General features: G+C 36.9%; 1 long non-coding RNA gene across 1 annotated transcript in view; it reads left to right on the top strand.

The window, feature by feature from the left end:
- The window catches only part of LOC135207876 (uncharacterized), a 244,361-nt gene that overhangs the window by 25,500 nt on the left and 193,689 nt on the right, over positions 1-25,172 (top strand). The gene's annotated exons all lie outside the window — the stretch shown is intronic.

The raw sequence follows: 25,172 nt of genomic DNA, 5'->3' as shown, positions 1-25,172 counted from the left end.
CAGCAGTGAAGCATGTTGGAAGAGCAAGCAGACTTACTACCTTTATACGTGAAACTCGTCAGTGGGCCAAACTTCTTTTTGTGGCGACGAGGTAGAACAGGGGGTGCAAAAAAAATTAGTTAAACATAATAAACGGCTTTTAGCACCAAATTATCACCGACATTAAACCCTAGAATATGCGATGCGCAAAGTTCAGCCGCTTCCTTCGACTATGATTAATCCGGGTCTGGTCAGCAATTTAGAACCGACACTAAGGGACGATGATAGCCATTTGCCTTGTAAGTGTTTGCAGGAGTCTGGTTATTTATTCTTCGGTAGGGACGATCTTGGCGTCTTGACACTACCCTCTCCCCCCCCCCCCACCCCCCCCCCTTCCCCCAACTCAACCCTGTATCCCCCCTCCCCCAACCCCCATAACACGCCCCCCCCCCCCCCCACTCCCCATTATCTAGTTCGTCCCCCTTACTTCGACTTTCGTTTACGTACTGCAGAGCTATGATGGATTTTGTTATACGTACCCTCACCGTACCCCTCCAGCTCACCCTGCCCCCCTCCCCTTCCTACCCCCATACCCAGCCCCCATTATCTAGTTCGTCCCTTACCCTCGTTTACGTATTGTGAAGTTACGATGGCCTGTGTGTTATACATACAAATATTAATTTATTAATTATATTTATATATTTGCGCAGGTAATGGGGTACACTTAACTACTGTCATGTTATTATATAACGGTGACGATAGCGTGAAGTGTATAGTTGTTAAAATAAACGGAGCTAGTGGGGCTGTGGTGAATAAAGGATGATTGGGAATTCAAGGAGACATTTTTGAGAGTTATCGGTGTAACACAGTGAAATAAGCTAATGGACGGTATCTGAATAGGAAAGGAAAAAAAAACTGCAAAAGAAATATGTAGCAGAACTATCAAGTCAAGTATTAAAAGAAGTGCCTATGTGATGAAACAAATGAAATTTATAACATACTACTAGACTTTGTATTTATATATTTATATGGTTGGGGGGTAAGATACAGTGGTTAGTCAAAACTTTGTAAACTTCGTATTGGGGAAAACATGGACAGAGGTGTGTTGAGTGATTTTGTACCATATATGTGGGAACAAGGACCCAGAGGGAAAAGGCAGAATGTCAGAGAGAGAGAGAGAGAGAGAGAGAGAGAGAGAGAGATATGAGGGTTGCTTGGAACATAGACGCGACGAAAATTTTCGGTAGAAGTTAATACTTTATTGGGAAAAATGGTAGTAATTATCTATACATATATAAATGTATATGTACATATATACACAGTATACACAAAATATGTAATGTATGTGTGTATATATATTTGTGTAGATATATGTGTACATATTATTGTGTATAATTTATATACATACATACATCTCCAGTATATACGTACTATGTACAGTACTAGGGTAATACATTTATATTTCTGTATGTATCCGTTCGGGTTACGGGGAAATGTCCTTTTATTACTAAAATTCGCTTTTTGCAAGTGCTATGAATTTTATTGCTGCTTAATTCATATGCCAAGGTGTCAGTTTTAATCTTGCTTATAGTTGTAGCGGTAATAATATTTAACTTTAGCTCGCTGCTGTTCTTTTTTATATCTGAAAAATTTGGGTTGCTCATATTAAAAAAATGTAAATTTCCCTACATATTCCATTTGTCCATCCAGGTTTGTCCTTTTCTTAATGTAGGCTATTATAATTATTATTATTACATCCTGCCTCTTTAGGAATCCATCACTTTTCTTTGTAGTAACCCACGAGTTAAATACGTCTCATGCTACGGTAGTTAAAATTGATTTCGACAGAATTTACCACCCATTTACGCTTTTGTCTGCGGCATTACTTGTTACGGTTAAGATACATATTCATTCAAGGATTTAAGTTAAAAGCTGTTTATATGTATTTATATACAAGTATGTATACATATACAATATATATACGATGTATATACACATACGTATATGTAATATATATAATATATACGTGTATATATACATATATCTAATAAAAGGAGCCCATAAAAACGCCAAAATATTAGATTGAATTCTGATGTAACAGAACATTTTTACCAGTCATACATATTTATAATATACATATGTATGATATATATATATATTATATATATATATATATATATATATATATATATATTATATATAATAATATATATAAAAATAGTATGTTTTGTGCGATCTACAATACATTCATGTATGCTCTAGATATTGACAGATCATTTAAATACTTTTACATCAGTACATAAAATCAAAAGACTGAATTTGTACATCAGGTTTTTCCAATGCGTGATATCATCGTCAGTCGTTGTCGGACAAAAGGTCAGAAGATGATAATATTAAAGAACAGAAATTGATAGGATTAAAGAGCATAAAGATGGGAAAACTGGTTCTTAGAAAGTTAATGGCATTGACAGGTAAAGAATTAGTATTGGGCTGACGTTGAAAACTCACAGGGAAATTAATTAGTTCAAATGAGTGTCATGGTATTCAGTGTGGCCACACACAGTTAGTAGGTGCGCTGGTATAGTGGTTAGTGTCGTGTGATGCCACTCGGATGTCGCGGGTTCGCGTCTTCCCAGCGCGATGGAAAATCACTGGCTCTGTATCATGGTCAGTTACTGTAGCAGTGTGGGGTCTGCGGTGGGAGGTTGGAACCAACATTCTTCGGAAGCTTGAATTTAAAGTCGGTGGCCCCTGCGTGCTTGTCCTATGTGAATAGGTTTCATCTACTGAAATAATAATAATACTAATAATAACAATAATATGTCACTGAATATGCTGCTCAAGAGCTTTTATTAACTGGTTTATAGAGAAACAGAAGCAAAGGTAAAAACATAATATGCAAATGATTACAGATAAAAAAAAATAAGAACAGCTAAAGTCACTCATGATAATGGTCGTCAGATAAGAGAGGTATCCTTATAAATTTTTTATTGTCGTTCACCTACGTTAAATTGTGCTATGATTGGCGGGAAGATAACCAATCCTTTATTATTCAATGCTGAACATCAGAATATAATGACTCCAGCTGTCATCATAATACTTGTTTAAAGCAGTTCAGGTATAGATTAGATTTGTGTAGAGATTTATGTAATTAAAATTTTCTCGTTGCAGTGAACAATAAGTCATAAATTTCACTGTTGCTTGATCAATATTTCGCATGAATGTATTTAATGTCGGGGTTGGTGACAGATTATCCTATATATTTAGGTGGATCAATGTATCGGGTTGCGTGCAAGATTTATTTGCTGCTGGCGAAGCGGGCCAGGAAACCGGTTTTCCAGATCAGGAGGTCAGTTTCAGGAACGGAGAGGTCACTGCAGTGGTCAGAAGGTTAATGATAAAGGGAAGAGGGTCAGTATCCATTGAGTACACAGAGGACTGTTAACTGACGTAATTGACATAAAACTATTTCGATTATATCCGATTATACGATAATAAAACTGGGACACACACGTAATATTTGCTCCTTAAGTATTTTTGTATATTCTAAGCCAAACTGAAATACAAACCATTGATGTAACACCTGTGATATTATCGTGGGTTTATCACCAAAATTTCTAATTCATATTGACACACAGGCACATGCTCATATTATTTTGAAGAAACTTGGATTTAGACAGGACCGAAAATGTAGATACTTTCTAGGGCGAATTAAATGAATTGGTCCCATCAGTAATAATAGCTATGTAAAATGGAAATGACAGAAGCTTATCCTTTTTGGATTGCCCAGTGCAAAGTAGTAGTAATGGGATTAAATAAGTAATGTGCTTAAATAAGGTGTGGACATAAAACCTTTGTACATTTCATTCTGGCTTAAGTAATTAAAGTCAAGAAGTTAATTTTCACAACCATGTTTTGAAGAGCATTTCGTATATGACATCCCGAGTATGTTGGTGAGGAAATACTACTTAGAATTGAGTATACAGGCAAATTAAGATATCCTGATTCTGTATCAGACATTGCAATTAGACCAGAAAAACTACTTTTTATGATAACAGAGCAACTTGCAAAAGAAGAAGAAGAAGAAGAAGAAAAAGAAGAAAAAAACTCCCGTACTACCGTATAATAGAAATATAGGTATCTCCCTTCTCAAAGACTTTGGAGTCTCTGCGGCATTTCAGAACATTAATACAATGAAACTAACACTTAAAGAACTATCCCGACAATACTAAAGGACTTATAAAAAATTCTATTACAAGTCATGTTAAACATTTTATATCGGTCAAACTGGATAATCATAAGAAAAGAGAATAAAACAGCATTAAAAAACATCCTAAGATATGCATAGGTGAACAGTGTAATTTCAGGAACATGTTTATGGAAGCAATCTTCAGTTAATTGGACAGAGGCAGAAATGACAGTTTATTCCAATAAATCACTGAAAAATCACCAGGTCCTTTTTTTTAATAAAAGGAGGCTATTGAAAGAATGTGGCTATCAACCAAGGAATGTAAAAGCTCGATCTTTTTATTTCAAAATATGTAAAATGCATAGATTTTAAGATAGTTGGGACGAAAGCAAAGATGTGAACTGGTCAGCATAGATAAAGGTCTGTAAGGTCTGTATTGACCCCAGACACTAAAAATAAGTGTGTTCGGTTGTACTGTCACTGTAATATATATATATATATATGATATATATATCTAATATATATATATATATATATATATATATATGACTGGTAAAAGTGTTCTGTAACAACAGAATTCCATCTAATAAAGGAGCCCATAAAAACACCAAAATGTAGAGAGAAAAGTACTATATTTCAGAGACTGCTGTCTCTCTTCTTCAGGTATATGAATGAGAAAAGTTTACAGAAAAGGTGGTATTTATACAAGAGATTCGTCCACAAGTAAGCCAATTTTAGGTCACCCCGCTGATAATCTTCCTTTAATCTTCTTAAGCGTTGGTTGAATGAACACTGCGTCGACGATGTCGGATGTCCAATTCCCTTTTGAGATGTTCATTACCTGCTTCTCTTTATTAAGGCGATTCCATCATTTGACTCTTGTACCGGCAGTTGCTGCTATAAATTACACGTGACATATTCCAGTTTATTCTATGGTTATGTTCATTTTATATGATTGAAAATAGCCGAGTTCTGTTGTCCATACCTAACTGACCGTTTGTGTTGTATTAATCTCTGGGGAAGTGATTTACCTGTAAATCCGATGTAAGATTGGTCACAGTCCTGGCATGGGATCTCATATACCCCAGAGTCTTTGGGCGATGTCTTTTGTTGGACGTTAATCAGGGATTTTGGCTAAGGTATTTGGGTAGGTAAATGCAAAAAGGGTTGGATTTCCCAAGGGTGTGAGTTACTCTCTTAATCGTCTCCAGTGGGGAAAATTTTTATTTTATTGTTGGGTGTGTCTCTGGTCTTGTCTTTAGGGGGTCGGTAGAAAATTACGTTTGCTTTTTGAATGCTTTCTCAATTATATTGGTCAGGATACTTTAAAGATGAAAGTTGCTTGCGAATTAGTTCAAATTCTTTTTCCAGGAAATCTGGGGAACAAATTCGTAAGGACTCTTAAGAATAGGTTGCTAGCTAGACCTATCTGATGGTATTGTCATGATAGCTAAAGTAGTGAATATATGAAAGTGAGAACGTTGGTTTTCTGTATATGGTAAATTTGTATTCTGTCGTGTGTCTGATTATTAAAACATCAAGAAAAGGAATTTTGTTGTCTGTTTCCCATTCAACTTTAAATTTGATGCTGGGCACTAATGCGTTTAATTTTGAGAGGAATTCATTAAAATTACCTCCCCACTTATTTATCCCAAAATGTTAGTATGTCATCCACGTATCTCATCCACAGCATGTTTTTGGGTTTTATTGCATTTATTACTGTAGTTTCAAAGTATTCCATGTACAGATTGGCTAAAATAGGACTTAAAGGACTACCCATACTACACCCGAATTTTTGCTTGTAGAATGATTCCCCGAATGAAAATACGTTATTAGATGCACATAATTCAACTAACTTTATTATTTTGTCAAGTGCCAAAGGGAAATGATCTGAATAGGGGGATAATTTTTCCCTTAAAAACTGAAGAAACACGTCCGCCTGTACTGGTACTTTTGTGAATAGGGAGTCTACGTCAAGGCTTAAAAGTTTTATGTTGTATTAATCTCTGGGGAAGTGATTTACCTGTAAATCCGATGTAAGATTGGTCACAGTCCTGGCACCAATACGAGAAACGACATCTTCGTGCTACGCAGAGTGATATATGGAACTCAATCTAATCTTCGCCTCCTCACTACGGACCACGTATACAGGTATCTGATTTCATTCTGTTCCGACATTGCTGCCTATAATAGCGTGACTCATTCCAACAGACTTTTACGCAAGTTAAATAACCTAATAGATAATAGCGCATGGAATAATCTTGAACAACAAGACAAAGTTTTAAACTTATCCAACACCCCCCTTACTGTAAATCAACATTTAGTTTTAAATTTAGGCTTATCCTTTGCCCTAATGCCAGACCGCAAAAACAACCTAGACTTCATAGTGGCTTTTGATAAATTCATATCTGACAAAAACTACAGCCGTGAAGAGATATGTTTAAAAGGAGTGTTACTAAATGCTTTAACTGACCTTCATAAGAAATATCCTGTTCCCCGCAGATTCATGATAGCCATCCACTCGCTAAAAAGTTAGATGTTATAATAAGTAGATCCGACAAGACGGCAAAATTGTAATAATGGACAAAGACTTCTACCTCGACACAATCAACCAGCTCCTTAGCGACACAAATACTTACGAAAAACTGACGAAAAATCCCCTCCAGAACGTTCCCACAGAATTTTTTCGGAAAGTAAGATTAATTGGCCAAGACAAAAAGAGTATTGAACTATTAGAGAAATTTAAAGTAATTAATCCTAAATTACCCTAACTTTTATGGTCTTCCCAAAACTCACAAAGACAATCTTCCATTCAGACCCATCGTTTCATGCGCCGGAGCTTTCAATTACAAAATTTCTAAATGGTTAGCTGGCCTCCTTTCTCCTTTTTTAGGCACTTTTTCTCCCAGTCACATCAAACATTCGGAAGACTTTTGTCACAAATTCAGAGAAGCACATATACCACTTCACAACATAAAACTTTTAAGCCTTGACGTAGACTCCCTATTCACAAAAGTACCAGTACAGGACGTTCTTCAGTTTTTAAGGAAAAATTATCCCCCTATTCAGATCATTTCCCTTTGGCACTTGACAAAATAATAAGTTAGTTGAATTATGTGCATCTAATAACGTATTTTCATTCGGGGAATCATTCTACAAGCAAAAATTCGGGGTGTAGTATGGGTAGTCCTTTAAGTCCTATTTTAGCCAATCTGTACATGGAATACTTTGAAACTACAGTAATAAATGCAATAAAACCCAAAACATGCTGTGGATGAGATACGTGGATGACATACTAACATTTTGGGATAATAAGTGGGGTAATTTTAATGAATTCCTCTCAAAATTAAACGCATTAGTGCCCAGCATCAAATTTAAAGTTGAATGGGAAACAGACAACAGTTGATGGTCGAAAGCTTTAATCCTATCAAGTAATATATATTTTTAAACTACAAGAGGAATTTACTTCATTGTGGATTGTATCCCATATATATATATATATATATATATATATATATATATATATATATATATATATATAATATATATATATATACTATATGTTTATATATATATATATGTATATATATATATATATATATATATATATATATATATATAATATATATATATATATATATATATTATATGTTATACATATGTATATATATATATATATATATATATATATATATATATATATATATATATATGTATATATATATATATATATATATATATATATATATATATATATATATATATATATATAATATATATCTATGTTTTTAAATATATATATATATATATATATATATATATATAGTATATATATATATATATATATAGATACACTTTATTTTTTTACACTTCTCCTTTATACCTTATCGGTGGCTGGCCTGTATGGCTGAGCAAGCCTATGATGAAATAAAAGGGCAAAGAATCCTGACCACTAAATGAAGTCCTGAAACCTCTCTGACGCAAGGGCAGGGTGACTTTGGATGCCACGTTTGACCTCCCTGACAAGAAATAAAGGGTCAAGAAAGGTCGCAGTATTTTTTTTTTTTTTTTTTTTTGTTTTTTTTTTTTTTTTTTTTTTTTTTTTTTTTTTTTTTTTAAACTCGCGAGGCAATGTGTCTACCTGACAATTAAGGCAAGGGAAGGGTATTGGGTGTTTAATGGTCCTTCGGGTTTTCGGTAGGTCAGTAAATTTTTACTATATAAGTCTTAATTAGTTTTAAATACTTGGAGGCATGAAATTTATATCCCTGGAGATTTCTACCTGGGGGGGGGGGGGGGGTGGGTTTTGGGGGGGGGGGGGGGGGGGGGGTGTTTCTGATAAGGATGCAGATGAACGTTGAAATAGAAAATCAAATTGGTAAATTGTAGAGAATCTATCAAGACAGGAATAGGTAAATGGAAAAGTTTGGGAATTGAGGACTAGACGATTTGAGAGAGAGAGAGAGAGAGAGAGAGAGAGAGAGAGAGAGAGACAGACTTTCTTTCTTTCCCACTCTAAGCCTTTAAATGCAAGAATGTTACCCCCTCTAGGTTTTATGAATGTGAATTCGACAGGGTAGCTTTTAGAGGTCCCGGAGAGGGGGCCAGGGGTGTGGGTGTCTGGATCGATCGCGAGATAATGTCGCCTCGTAAAATCATGTTTATTAAGAGACCGACAATACGAGGCGGAAAAAAGGGTTGACTTTTTTTTTCTTTTTTTATTCCTGGGGCGTGAGAGAGGAGAGAAACGGGGCGGCTTTTGTTGTTCCACCTTTGGAGTGGTTTTGGGTAAACACACGTCCAGACAGATGGAACGAGGAATCCGGACAGTCAATCGTTCGAGTGGATAAGAGGAGGAGGGGGAAGGGGAAGAGAAAGAGAAAGAGGAGGGAGGGAGGAAGAGGAGGGGGGAGGAGGGTTAAGATGGAGGGGGAAGAGGGGGAAGAGGAGGAGGATGAGGAAAGGGAAGAGGAAGAGGAGGAGGGGGAAGAGGAGGAGGAGCAGAGGGAAAAGGAACAGGAACAGGAAGAGGAGGAGGAGGAGGAGCAGAGGGAGGAGGAAGAGGAGGAGGAAGAGGAAGGGAAGTGGAGGAGGAGGTGGAAGAGGAGGAGGAGGAGGGGGAAGAGGGGAAGAAGAGGAAGAGGAAGAGGAGCAGGGAGGAGAAGAAGAAGAAGAAGAAGAAGAAGAAGAGGAGGAGGACGAGGACGAGGAGGAAGTGGTGGTGGTCCGAGAGATAGGGACGTCGAAGGGTGACTGAAAGTGAGACTTGAAGCAAAGGGTTCTGAGAGTCTGAAAGGGTTCAGAAAGGTGTGGATAAAGGTTACTAAAGAACAAAGGCGTAACAAAGCTCGGAGAGATGAAATTTGAGAGAGAGAGAGAGAGAGAGAGAGAGAGAGAGAGAGAGAGAGAGAGAGAGAGAGAGAGAGAGGGTACATCCAGCGGGACTGAAATGAGACTAAAGATGTACAAATCGTACGAATGCTCCATTTTCAGATTGTTGTGTTCAGTGTCGACGCGAGTCACAAAGACCAGCTACGAACGGAAAGTTATTGAAAAAAAAAAAGTAATGAAAAGCAGAGGTCGCAAACACTCGGTCTAGGTGTTTTTCTAAGAGCGCTCCATTGTGGAGCCAAATACCCTATGAGCGTCGCTGGCTCACAACGAGGGAGCTACCGTAGGAGATCTGAAGGAGCAGCAATTCTGGTCGTCCAATATCCCTAACTCAATTAGATCTTAATTAATAACAGCGCCTTATTCTTTTTTCCTCCGACAATAATGTTAATGATAGGGTGAGGACTCTGGCAGCGCCATTTTAGGGGAGAGCGAGAGGGAGAGAGCTTGCTGGAATTATAGTTTGGCGACTTTAGTTATTGTGATTGGCCAAAGGAAAAAGGTCACACGATGAAAGTAGGAGATAAGTTTGGTCGGGAGAAAATTATTCGTAGATTTGAATAGGTTTCCATTTCATGGTTAATGAGGGCAATGCAGATCTAGTTTTTAGGCTTCCACTTGGCGTTTAGTAACTCGTCGAATTCAAGTAAGTCTATTTCAAAGATTTTATTTTCTCTTAATTTATTGTTTATACTTTTTGACAACAATGGAACGCAAGTCGTCATCATTCCTAATTGACAATCGTATCTTTCATGTTTTCCACTTTTAATAGCCAGGTTATTTTTCGCAATTTGTATTTACGAAAATATTCACCATAGTGTATCTTATGCCTCGCTGTGACCCACTGTAGCTCTTAACTGAATTTGAGAATGGTCTGTAGCAAGTTTGATCGATGGCTTTTTTTGCCTAGTTTTGTTTTACAAATCAGGGGCGTCAACGTTAGTCTCGTCCCTTCCCTTGTATCATGACTAGTTATAAAAAGAAAATTAAGCAATAAATCATAGAAAACGGGAGGAAAAGACCACTTTTAACGAGTAGGTTACAAGTGAAATATCGGAGGATGGATATAAGTCTAGAGGTCCTTCCTTCGACGAGACCTTGCCAAACGCACGTCGGTGTCTGATGGGGTTATAAGTATACGGTTAATGTTCCTTCCGGCAAGAAGAAGAAAAAAGGCGGGGGGCGGGGAGGGGGAGCAAGATCATGAGTCTGTCCAGCATATCTAAGCATAAATATAAGCCTTATGAGGCGCTTCTAATTTAGTTTTCAAAGCCACAGGATCGTATCACGTATCTGGAACTCATCAATTAACTTTTCTATTTTAGATAGGATCCAAGTGTCGCCTTGCGCTAAACACATACCCTGAAGATGAACTGCTCTCTCTCTCTCTCTCTCTCTCTCTCTCTCTCTCTCTCTGGTAGTGCTTCAGCTTAATCTATGCATAGGTCTATGGTTATGCGTGACTGAGTCTAATTTGCATGCCATCTCTCTACGCACTACGTTTCTGTACTGTAGTCATGAATAATCAGATATTCTTCGGCGTTTCATAACGCTGATGTTTTGAGAATATGCAGTGCAATCCTCTCTCTCTCTCTCTCTCTCTCTCTCTCTCTCTCTCTCTCTCTCCGATTCAAATGATTTATCAGCGCGCAAGACTCTTCAGTACGAGTATCGATGGCTTATCTTACGAGGTAGCATCAGCTGCGCTTCGACTATTAAATCAGGTCTGCGTTATCGCTATTACCGGCTGTCGATCTCCAGTAAACGAGCGCAATCCGGCATCAGATTCCAAGCTTGTCAGCTGAATCTGTTTGTGTTTTTGATGACCGGCCCTTGGAAGGCCTCAGCGCCGGATGACTAAGCAGGCAGCAGCAGAGGGGCGCTCCAGCTCTTGACCTCCCTGAGAAAGCCCGTCCGGTTTCTTCAATGTTTTCGAAATGCGACTTGTACCTTTGGTATACCGTACCATTCTCATCGGCCTTGACAGCGCTGTAGTGGATTGACGGCTGTTGGAAGACATCGGATTAGATTTGGTTGACCAGTGGAACTGATTATGGTTTAGTCTCGAAAACTAAAGAATACAGGGTGGATTTGGCGTAGTTTCTGTGAGTGAATCAACAGTGCTCTGTTCGGATATTCTGGGTACAGAATGGATCCTAACTTGATCATTTGATTGAGAGTACAGTAGTTTATCATGGAAAGCAGAGAAATAAATTTAATGTTATTAAAATTAAAACGCTACAGAATTAATTAGGGTATATATTATTATATATATATATATTATATATAATATATATCTATATATATTATATATATCTATTATATATTATATAGATAAATATATTATGAATAACTTGATCACGAAGTATATAAAACGTGATGCTATGTATAAATAAAGGTTTTGCCACGTGGAAAAAATGAAAGGCGAGAGGGGCAAGAATTTCGGTCTAGCACGACCCTTAACTTAGGCACAACTAATCATACAAAGCAAAAACATAGTAAAAGTAGGCTTAATATCCAAACTGACATTACAAGATTAGCAATAAAGTCGATTTCACTCTACAGAAACGAGGAAACGCCTGAGGGCAAGATTAGCGATTTTTAGACAGCCACACCTTGGAGGAGAACACACGTGGTCAACAGATGACTCATCCAGAAAACAATGATTTTTTTTTAAAAAAACAGGGAGGCATATCGGACTTTGTACCATGAAATTTACAAAAAAGTTCCAAAAATGAGTGAATAGACGAAAATAGGATATAAATAGCGAGAGAGCGAGAGATAATAACTATATACATGTGGAACTAATTAATTAGTAGTTCATTTATTTTAAGGTCCTTCATAAACATTTTACAAATAAAGGGTCCAAATGGTACAATCCCAGCATTAAGATTTAATGTAAATGTAGTGTTCTCTTATAACAATACCATTAAAGATAAGCTAATTAATAAGTCTCGTAACAAATAATAACATCATTTACAAAATTCCTTGTAACGATTGCCCATCTGTTTACGTCTGTCAGTCAAGTAAAAATTTGTGTACGTATGTATTCAGTTAGAAAAGCCCAGACTTCAAATGCACTGTTTATCCATCTGAGCGAAAAATCTCATTGAATAAATTAGGGCGATACCTCTGTAATTGCTAGGTCTAATGATTGTTTCAAGAAATTTACTGGAATCAGCAATTATACAAATCACTAATAAAAACAACCTAAATGTTAGTCTGGGATTGTACCATTTGGACCCATATATTTGTAAAATGTTTGTGAAGGACCTTAAAATAAATGAACTACTAATTAATTAGTCCCACATGTATATAGTTATTATCTCCTCTCTCTCTCTCTCTCTCTCTCTCTCTCTCTCTCTCTTCTCTCTCTCCTTCCTCGCTATATTTATATCCTATTTTCGTCTTTCCACTCATTTTTTGGAACATTTTTGTAAATTTCATGGTACTAAGTCTGATATGCCTCCTTGTTTTTTTTTTTTTTTAATATATTGTTTTCAGGATGAATCATCTGTTGACCACGTGTGTGCTTCTTCAAGGTGTGGCTGCCTAAAAATCGCTAATCTTGCCCTCAGGCGTTTCCTTGTTTCTGTAGAGTGAAATCGACCTTATTGCTAATCTTGTTATTTCAGTTTGGATATTAAGCCTACTTTTACTATGTTTTTGCTTTGTATGATCAGTTGGCTCTCTCGACTTTCATTTTCATATATGTATATAGTATATATATATATATATATATATAGTATATATATATATATATATATATATATATATATATATTCTACAGACTATTCTGTTTTATATTGAAAATATACGAAAAATAATTTTTTGAACGTTATATGCTTATCAAGATTGACGAATAAAGGATATAGCTTTGAGATGGAAGACGAAATTTTCAGTTGTCTGAATAAAATATTTAATAGTTTCTGTTACATATGGAATAAGCGAATATATAAAGATTATGACTTGCCTTCTTCTAGGTTTGATACATAATTACTTGCATCACTTCTGCCAAGAATCCCCAACTTATTATTAGTAGTCCTAGTTTTTGCTAACTGCATATTGACAGAGGTTTGTTAATTTTCGATGCTTATAAGCGTCTGCAAAGTGAAAAATATATAAGCGACAAAAGCACTTTGATGCTAAGTATCTGTTGGTGTATGATCCGTCAGATTAAATATTTTATTATAGTTACTGTGTCAAGGTAATTTACCTTGAGAGAAACATATTGTTTAGTTTTTATTAAAGAATTATGAACAGTTAGCAGCCATTCATATTAGTACTTGAACTTACCAAAACGAAAATACCCAGCTATCTTCCAACGCTATCGTAATACATCTTTTGTAGCCTGCACATTCCCACGGTATCGTACTTTCTCTTGATAATCGTCGTAACAACTGCTTATTCTTAGTCCCAACGAGAGAGAGAGAGAGAGAGAGAGAGAGAGAGAGAGAGAGAGAGAGAGAGAGGTGAAGATTCTCAGCATGACAACGAATGGCGGCTGCAGATAATGCAATCCATTACGGTGAGGAGCGAACCACATTTGCCGTTAAGGGTCCCCGTCAGGAGCATCGACTCAGATGTTTATCTCTCGCGCTGATAAGCATCTTCCCGCCACCTTCGCTTGACGCCGAACAACTTGATGAAAATGTTCACACCTCCCTTTCGCCGCCTTTTTTTAGCCTCGCTTTTTAGCTGCTGCTGCTGTTCGCTGTTTGCTGTTTGCTGCTTTATACTGCGCGCACACCGTGTGTGCGTTGTCTGGATTCTGTTTGTTTTGTTGGGTGAGTTTCTATTTTTTATGTCTTTCAGATGATGAATATTTTATCGACGTTTTAAGGTTAGTGCAATAAAGAGTATTCTGACATTTTGGGAATATGATTTGCAATACGAAACGAAGGCATTCTATAAGAAATGGCCAGGCGTTCGCAAGCTGGAATTCAGCACAGCCTAACTCCTTCCACCCGACCCCTCTCTCTCTCTCTCTCTCTCTCTCTCTCTCTCTCTCTCTCTCTCTCTCTCATTCGTACGTTATTCACCTCACTTACCGGCGATGTAAGAAAAATTAGTCCCCATTATCATTCTTTCGTTTCGTTCATCATTAAAACACTGTGGAATGGTCTCCCAGTCAATATTATAGATGACCATGCTGTTGAACTACGTTGCACTGAAATGCATCGAAACTTTAGTTTTCCTGACTAGAATTTTTATTGTTTGTATAATTTTCCTATCGTTTACTTTTGTTTTATCTTTCCTCCCTTGTTAATTATATTCAATCTTTTTTTTAGAAGACTCCATGACAGATCAAGTGTTTTTTTTTTTTTTTTTTTTTTTTTTTTTTTTTTTGTAAACCTGTGACCGTAACCATGTAGCGATAGACCTGCGTCTGAAAGGTTGTAAGTCTGGGAAATCAGAGGTAGGAAGAGAAGGCCAAAGCTTGGTAGTTAAAGGAAAGTGACAGTCACTGAACTGGTTCTGCCTGCGAAATATTAATTCCTAAAGTGAATTTGACGAGAGGTGGCCTGATGTGTATTACAAGGTCAACTTAGCGTAACAGTAATCCTTATATTGACCACAACAGAACAAGGACCGAAATAATTCCTGTAAAGGAGAGAGAGAGAGAGAGAGAGAGAGAGAGAGAGAGAGAGAAAGCAGCAGCACCCCCAATATGAGAGCAATTATCCATGGAACAAGCACACAAGGACCATTAACTTGAAATTCAAGCTTCCAAAGAATGTTGGTTTCAGCCTCCCACCGCTGACCACACACTGCATCATGATACAGAGCCAATGCTTTTTCATAGCACTAGCCGAGACGCAAACCCGCGACATATGAGTAGCATGTCACGACACTAGCCATTCCGTTAATTATGAATCTATACTGCTGTATCAAACGGATATCTTTTATTTGTTTAAAAATTAAAAATTTTTTGGTGAGGAATTTTAGCGCAGCAGAACCATTAAGGGGAGCTGGAGAAAGTCTATTAATTACCTAGTTCATAAATTTAGCTATAAAAAAAAAAATAACCCAGAAAGGTTTTCTACATCCAAGATACCCCGTAGGGGGTTAGTGCCGTCAGTGCACCTCATTTGGTACAATGTAGTCATTACTTACGATTCTTTGCAGCGTCCCCTTCGGCTCCCTAGCTTCAACTACTTTCATTCCTTTTACTGTACCTCCGTTCATATTCTCTTTCTTCCCATCTTACTGGCCACCCTCTGCTAACAATTTATCCATAGTGCAACTGCTTTGAGGTTTTCCTCCTGTTACACCTTTCAAACCTTTTTACTGTCCATTTCCGCTTCAGCGCTGAATGGCCTCAGTTGCCCCAGTGCTTGGCATAATGCCAAAAATCTATAAAAATCAAATAAAATCAGATATCCGGGATAATACTTATATACAGTAGTCGTAGATGGGACTGTGGGGTTGGGCGGCATTTTAAAAGAAAAATAACAAACTTTGGCCATACGGAGAATCAGCGCCTCAGTGGCGTGGTCGGTATGGTCTTGGCCTGCCACCTCGTTGGCAGCAAGTTCGATTCTCGGCCATTCCATTGAGGGGTCAGGGATAGTGTATTTCTGGTGATAGACGTTCACTCTCGACGTGGTTCGGAAGTCACGTAAAGCCGTTGGTCCCGTTGCTGAATAACCGCTGGTTCCATGCAACGTAAAAAAACACTACACAAACAAACATAAAGAGAACCCACTGTCGCTCGAAATAAAATACGAGCCTACCCCTCTGTCTTGCGCCCTTTTGAGTTCTTCCTCCTGGACCTCCATCATAAATTTCACGGTGCGATTTTCAGGATCGGAGGCAATTATATTTCCTTCCAGGTGATTGGGGATTGGTGCCCATAAATAAAGCAAGCTCTTCTCTCAGCCGGGTAATTCGTTTTTGGTTTGGTTTCGCGTTCTGTGGTGTTATATTATTATCATATATATATAATTATAATATTTATTTATATTATATATATATATATATCTATTCTATAAGATATAATATAGGTATATGATGAGTATATATATTGATTTAGTAAAATTTATTTGCTTTAGGTTCGCTCACACTACCTGTGAGAAATGGCCTCGTCGGTGATTTGTGGATATATATATTATATATATATATATTATATATATATATATATATATATATATATATATATAAAGGTATAAGCCAAGAAGTAAAGGACGTTGAACGTCGGAAGATCTGCAGAAACTCGTTTGTTTATTTTTCCTTCGTGGCTTATACCTTTATTTATGGATTTATCACGTTCCAACTTTCGTGATTCAGTTATATACATACATATACATATATAGAGCTACAATGTCCTTTAATATCTAGTTCGCTCTACCTCGGAATTAATATATTTTCATATGTGCTTATCCGAAGGGGAATTTTTTTTTTTTTTCCTCGATTATAGACTTGCCTGGACCAGGGCGCGAACCCATGGATCCTTTCAAATCCAGGAACGTCAGTGAAGCTTTTACCTACTACACCACCGCGAGAGCCTCTTGCGGTGGTGTAGTAGGTAAAAAGCTTCACTGACGTTCCTGAATTTGAAAGGATCCATGGGTTCGCGCCCTGGTCCAGGCAAGTCTATTATCGAGAAAAAAAAAAAATTCCCCTTCGGTTAAGCATATGAAAATATATTAATTCCGAGGTAGAGCGAATTGATATTAAAGGACATTGTAGCTCGATATATGTATATGAATCACGGAAATGTGATATGACCTACATACACACACACACACACACACACACACACACACACACACACACACATATATATATATATATATATATATATATATTGTGTGTTTATATATATATATATATATATATATATATATATATATACTATATATATTATGATATGATTCAGGGTCACTTACAATATGCTGTGCACTTAACGCTTCTCATTTGCATGTTTGTGTGATTAAAAGATATATTGCAAATTTATGGCGAGGGTCTCTCTCTCTCTCTCTCTCTCTCTCTCTCTCTCTCTCTCTCTCTCTCTGTCTGTCTGTCTGTCTGTCTGTCTCTCTCTCTCTCTCTCTAATGTATTGTATCGAATATCCGATATGAGTGTGTAGTGCATGCCTTCAATATATGTATATATATATATATATATATATATATATATATCTATATATATATATATATATATATATATATGTATATTATATATATCTTTATTTTTCATATTTTTAGAACTTTGAGTCAATGGTGATATGATGAGAAATATTTGTGTATATATATATATATATATATATATATATATATATATATATATATATATATATATATATAAAATATATATATACTCATCACTCATCATCGTCTTTAATGACTCCGAGGGACAAGTCCACCCTATCTATAATTCCTTTCCAATGTTTAAACTCAAGCACAATCGTATTGCTTGCGTGTATAATGAGTGAAAATATAATATCTAAAGGAACTTAACAAGAGTGTTTTTGTATCATTTTGATGTCATAATTTTCCAGACCTTTCTCGTCTACTTTTGAACCTTGGGCCGTCATCCAATACTCATAATTATTCTCATCAACAAATTGCGTCTGCAATTTCGAGTCGTTCCTTTTCGCTATAATTTATGTTTATCGACTCAATCACCATAATTTAATTTCAGTCGATTTTTACGATCTTCTTCCCGAAGCCCCGTTATTATTAGTGCCTGCTTAATGAGCATTTTCTTTATTGCGCTCTTGCCATTATCATATCCACCGCATTGTTAATTATCTCGCCGCATAATGAAGCCATCGCCTGCGCAAATGATCTGCGCTCGCGGCCTCCCCAAAGCGCAAATTGCGTCGACCAATGACAAAATAAAGATTCCACTTTCTCCGTTTTTTCTCCCTTGTCTTAAAAATGTTCTGACATGTTTCACGAGCCCGGGACGGCTGGGGCTCTTAAATGAAGCAGAGCCATAAAGTTTCGGTGTTCATGTGACCCCCCTCCCCCGCCGCCCCCTCCGCCTCCCCCCCCCCCCCCCCCTCCCCTCTGGGTCCCCAGAACCTAGGTCATCTTGCCTCGGACTAGGCTCAGTCCCCAGCGGTCTTCTAGGTGTCGCTCTTTGACGGTTATGGAAACTCGCTTTTGCGCTCATTATGACTCTCTACTGATTGACGCCTGCTGGAGAGGAGGTGGGAATCGCATTCCCGCAGGGATTTTTGGGAATGGCCTGGATAAACACCCATCATATATATACATATATATATATATATATATATATATATATATTATATAATATATTCTCCTATTAAAACAGGATACTTCTCAAGTATAAAAGGCCATGAAAACATTCTGGTTTATTCAGTCCACCGAAAGGGTAGGACTGGACATAAGGGTATAAGTCAGTCCACCGAAATATAGTCCTTAGCTTTAAACCAGAGTGTTTTCATGGGCCTTATAATTATATATATATATATATATATATATATATATATATATATATATATATATATATATAGTATATATATATATATATAGTATGTTTATATGTATGTGGATAACAAGTCTACTAACTGACATGACCCCAAGGCGTTATCCCTTTTCGTACCTTAAACAATTTTTCGTAAGGTGATCATTTTTTATTTTAAGTTATAAACTTCTATTTCGTAGATTTATACATATACAAAATTTAGCCTCTTTAAAATCTGTGGATGTTTATCATTCGCACATAGCTTTTCATTTGCTTTTCATTTGCTTTTCATTTCACAGCGTAAGGTTAAAAATCCATCGAGCCATTCGCCCTGGCAAAAGAGAGGTTTCAGTGCAGAGTAAATTATTAACCAGAGTTTACGACCTCGTGCATCCGATCACTAAAGTCTGGATGAGTCCAGAAAAGCGTGGACATAAGATCCTCTCATTTGGAGAGTTCTGTAGCCCGTGCATGACATGTCCATCCCATAAAAGCGTAACTTTAATCTCGTGTACAAAACTGCCAAGTTGCTTTCACTTGTAAGTGACATCGTTGGAAGTCACGAGCCTGGAGAGCTGCTGCTCTTCTCAAAAGTGGCACTCCCGGTTTCCCTTCCTCCTCCTCCTCCCTCACCCTTCCTCACCCTTCCTCATCCTCTTTCCTCAGCATTCCTCCTCTTTCCTCACCCTTCCTCCTCCCCTTTCCTCACCCTTCCTCCTCTTTCCTCAATCTTCTTCCTCTTTCCTCACCCTTCCTCCTCCTCTTTCCTCACCCTTCCTCCTCTTTCCTCAATCTTCTTCCTCTTTCCTCACCCTTCCTCCTCCTCTTTCCTACCCTTTACTTCCTCTTTCCTCACCTTTCTCTCTTTCTCAATCTTCTTCCTCTTCTTTTCTCACCCTTCCTCTTCCTTCTTCACCCCCCCCTCCTCCTTCCTCCTCAACTTTCCTCCTCCTTCCTCAGCCTTCCTCCTCCTCCGAGACCAGTCAGCAATCCTGGACCTCGGCAGTTTCCTGCTTGGGGGGGATGGGGGGGGATCCTAAAGGTGTTTTTAATGAGATTATTAAGACTCACCGATGAGGCTTCTTCTTTGGCTCGTAAAGAAGGCACCTTATTTACGTTTTGTTTTCGCGTTTCATCTCATTTATATATTTTTAAGAAATGTTATTTTTTTTCGTGGTTATGAATGCTATGCGGTCATATCCATAAAAACATTGGAAGTTGGATAATTATCGACGACAGCGTCAGGAGAAAGATCTTTTTTTTTTTGTGTGTGAGTGCGTTTTCAAACTGTGATTTCATACGAGTTCTAAAATGAGCCTCTGCGTTCGGTTATGTCTTTTTCAAAGTTTAGGTATAATTGAGAGAGTGACCACAAAGTATAATTATGCCATCATCTTCTTTCGCTGTCATAGGAGGCTCATTACTTTTGCAAGAATTGCAGAATTGCATCTTGGAATTTATGCCTCCTAAAAATACACTTAGAAAATCTAAATATCTCAATATTCATCGACAGGTTATATTTCAAGATTGTATTCTTTGAAAAACTGCTTTTTCTTTTTACCTCTAAACCTCCGTTGTGAGTGAAAAGAATTTTTTAAAAATCTTAGATTGTGTGCTGGTGATGAGGAGAAAACTAATTTAAGAATAATCAGATTTATACGAACTGATAAGATACATTCACTTAAAGCCTATATGATTCTAAACCTTAATTTCTGCTCAATCTGGTTTTGAGCTCAAAAGGAAAGATTTCAAGTTTTAGTCTTATTAATAACGCTTGTATCTCTGTTTGCTTCTCAATTTTGCCAATCCAGATTTTCATATCTGTAATTGGCTTCTAATAAAACCTTATGTTCAATTTGAGATCAGCGTTTCGAGACCCATTTAGTTTCAAGGTTCAGTTTTATGCGATAGCAAATATATACTATGCAAAAAAGTAGATTCACATCACCCGTGCGTCTGATGTCTAGGCCAGTCCCTTACGACGCTCCTGATTGGCTGTTGATAAGCCAATCACAGGGCTGGAAATTCTGTCTCTCTCGAGAGTTAACATAGGCAGGATAGAATTATCCCTAAGGAGAGGTGGAACATGGATCTTGCCTATGTGAACTCTCTCGAGATAAAGTTTTCAGCCCTGTGATTGGCTTATCAACAGCCGATCAGGAGCGTCGTAAGGGACTGGCCTAGAAATCTGTTAATCTCTGCTGCAACAAAATCTTGGTTTGACTTATTTCTGATATCCTATTGTTCTGACATCTTATTGTTCCGATCTGGCGCCAGATATGGAAAATCAAATTTTGCGTAATCCCTTTTTGTATAGCTCCGTAATTTATAGTTCTTATTAGGCTTGGACGCCTGGATTGTGCTTCTGCGCTTTTGAATCTATTGAACTTGATTTGAGATCCAGTGTACTTAAGAGCTTCGGATTCGTGCGGTGTAAATTGGCATCGAAAAGCAATTCGGCCGATTTTTATGGCAGTTATTGCATTACAGAGTGTACTCTTGCTCGTTTAATTTAGGTAGCTGGAGCATCACAGCAGATAAGATCTTTAAATGTTTATCGACCATTTTTCAAGTCCAGAAATCTGATGTCCTGTTTTCTCTGTATTGAGGTGATTTAAGTATCAACTCGAAGATGGTCATATTTGGGAAGCGTTTTTATTAAGAGACTTAACCCATCTATCGAGCTACACGCTTTGAAAATAAATAAAGCCTTATGTAACTACTTAATATTACTGCATAGTGGAATTTACGGTCCCTAGTAACTTTGGTGTTTGTGGAGAGCTTTGCCTATCTTTTAGTTTCAGTGTAGAAAGAGTTACATTTACATAGGAACATTTAAACTGTTCAGGGACGCTTACCTAGAATGTCAAAGGGGCATACTCCGGGTAGTGTAGACTTTAGAATGTTACTTTATATAAATGCTTTCAGGTATGTTCTAGGCCCAGCCACTATACGTGTATGTAGGTATTGCTTTAAATTACCACTCGCCGGGCACCAAGACGACCCAGCGCCTAAATGGCGTGATCGGTATGGTCTTGGCCTGCCACCTCAGCGGCCGCGAGTTCTATTCTCGGGCGTTCCATTGAGGGGTGAGAGAAGTGTATTTCTGGTGATAGAGGTTCACTCTCGACGTGGTTCGGAAGTCGCGTAAAGCCGTTGGTCCCGTTGCTGAAAAACCACTGGTTCCATGCAACGTTAAAACACCATACAAACCAAACCAAGTCGACCGAGGTGAAAGTTTGTACCGGAACATTCTTGCAAATTCAGAGGTAAAGGACAAAGGATCTCAGCTACTCTGCAGCTTTGTCCAGACGCTTGATATGCTAGTCACTCTACAGTACATGTTCTCGGCGTCATTCGATGATGTGGTAGAAGTTGTTGAACACGCCCATGAGAATAACATCAGTGAATATAAAGTTTAGGCGAAATGACATCATCCATACCATTTCCTCAGCATTATTTCTCTATGGGAATGGGAACTCATAATATATGGCCACAATACAGGATTTACAGATTAGTTCTAGTATCTGGAATTTATATTTATCATTTCTCCATGCTTCCCGGGCTTACGCAAATCTTTATAACTATTGCTCACTTGCGCTAGATCTTAACAGCGTTACTCTCAGGCAGCGTTGAACAACGGGGAAATTGACGTGAACTGTATCATAGAATGTCCTAACGAATTCAAGACGTATATGTCTATATGTGTATATACATGTATATATATATATAAATATATATATATATATATATATATATATATTATATTATATATAGATATATATATATATATATATATATATATATATATATATGTATGTGTATATATATATATATATATATATATATATATATATATATAATATATGATATATGTGTATATATATATATATATATAATATATATATGTATGTGTATATATATATATATATATATATATATATATATGTATGTGTATATATATATATATATATAAATATTTATGTATGTATAAACAGACATATTTATATCATATACTTACATACACACATACATACACACACATATCTTTACACATATGTGAACGTGTACGTTATATATAGTATACATACATGTATATGCATATGGGCATATATGTATATACAAATGTATGTATGTATTATATATATGCGTATGTATGTGTGTATTGTGTCCCTGAACTTAGTAGTAAATTGTATACCTGGTTGTTCGTCGACTGTGGTGGTTCCAGTCACATCAAACATTCGGAAGACTTTTGTCACAAATTCAGAGAAGCACATATACCACTTCACAACATAAAACTTTTAAAGCCTTGACGTAGACTCCCTATTCACAAAAGTACCAGTACAGGACGTTCTTCAGTTTTTAAGGGAAAAATTATCCCCCTATTCAGATCATTTCCCTTTGGCACTTGACAAAATAATAAAGTTAGTTGAATTATGTGCATCTAATAACGTATTTTCATTCGGGGAATCATTCTACAAGCAAAAATTCTGGTGTAGTATGGGTAGTCCTTTAAGTCCTATTTTAGCCAATCTGTACATGGAATACTTTGAAACTACAGTAATAAATGCAATAAAACCCAAAAACATGCTGTGGATGAGATACGTGGATGACATACTAACATTTTGGGATAATAAGTGGGGTAATTTTAATGAATTCCTCTCAAAATTAAACGCATTAGTGCCCAGCATCAAATTTAAAGTTGAATGGGAAACAGACAACAAAATTCCTTTTCTTGATGTTTTAATAATCAGAGACACGACAGAATACAAATTTACCATATACAGAAAACCAACGTTCTCACTTTCATGACAATACTATCAAGATAGGTCTAGCTAGCAACCTATTCTTAAGAGCCTTACGAATTTGTTCCCCAGATTTCCTGGAAAAAGAATTTGAACTAATTCGCAAGCAACTTTCATCTTTAAAGTATCCTGACCATATAATGAGAAAGCAATTCAAAAAGCAAACGTAATTTTCTACCGACCCCTAAAGACAAGACCAGAGACAAAACCCAACAATAAAATAAAAATTCCCCACCTGGAGACGATTAAGAGAGTAACTCACACCCTTGGGAAATCCAACCCTTTTGCATTTACCTACCCAAATACCTTAGCCAAATCCCTGATTAACGTCCAACAAAAGACATCGCCCAAAGACTCTGGGGTATATGAGATCCCATGCCAGGACTGTGACCAATCTTACATCGGATTTACAGGTAAATCACTTCCCCAGAGATTAATACAACACAAACGGTCAGTTAGGTATGGACAACAGAACGCGGCTATTTTCAATCATATAAATGAACATAACCATAGAATAAACTGGAATATGTCACGTGTAATTTATAGCAGCAACTGCCGGTACAAGAGTCAAATGATGGAATCGGCCTTAATAAAAGAGAAGCAGGTAATGAACATCTCAAAAGGGAATTGGACATCGGACATCGTCGACGCAGTGTTCATTCAACCAACGCTTAAGAAGATTAAAGGAAGATATCAGCGGGGGTGACCTAAATTGCCTTACTTGTGGACGAATCTCTTGGTATAAATACCACCTTTTTCTGTAAACTTTTCTCATTCATATACCTGAAGAGAGAGACAGCAGTCTCTGAAATTATAGTACTTTTCTCTCTACATTTTGGTGTTTTTATGGGCTCCTTTTTATTAGATGGAATTCTGTTGTTACAGAACACTTTTACCAGTCATAATATATATATATATATATATATATATATATATATATATATATATATATCTATATATTATATTATTATTATATGTATGTATGTGTGTTAGTGTGCGTGTATGTGTATATATAAATATATGTATGTATATATATATAAAATTATAAATTACAAATAATTCTTCCGACTGGGTTTATTCTTAACATATTCACATCAAAATTTATGAGAGAGAGAGAGAGAGAGAGAGAGAGAGAGAGAGAGAGAGAGAGAGAATGTATCCTGACTTACAAAGATGACCAAAAAGATCCATTGGCCCAGGAAACGTGTTCCATACTGTGCAAAAACATCCCTGTAAATGACCGTAAGTTACACACCTTTGCTTTGACTGAAAATGTACGTTGAGAACTCAGAGATCATCTCCTGCTCATTTTAACATCCTTCCTAAGCATTTAACCACCGCCCGCCCCCCTTTCTCCGTCTACTAAGCC

This window comes from Macrobrachium nipponense, chromosome 34 (genome assembly GCF_015104395.2).
Source record: "Macrobrachium nipponense isolate FS-2020 chromosome 34, ASM1510439v2, whole genome shotgun sequence".
Classification (NCBI taxonomy): Eukaryota; Metazoa; Arthropoda; class Malacostraca; order Decapoda; family Palaemonidae; genus Macrobrachium; species Macrobrachium nipponense.
The sequence above is the reverse complement of the archived record's forward strand: the minus strand, read 5'-3'. Positions and strand labels throughout refer to the sequence as shown.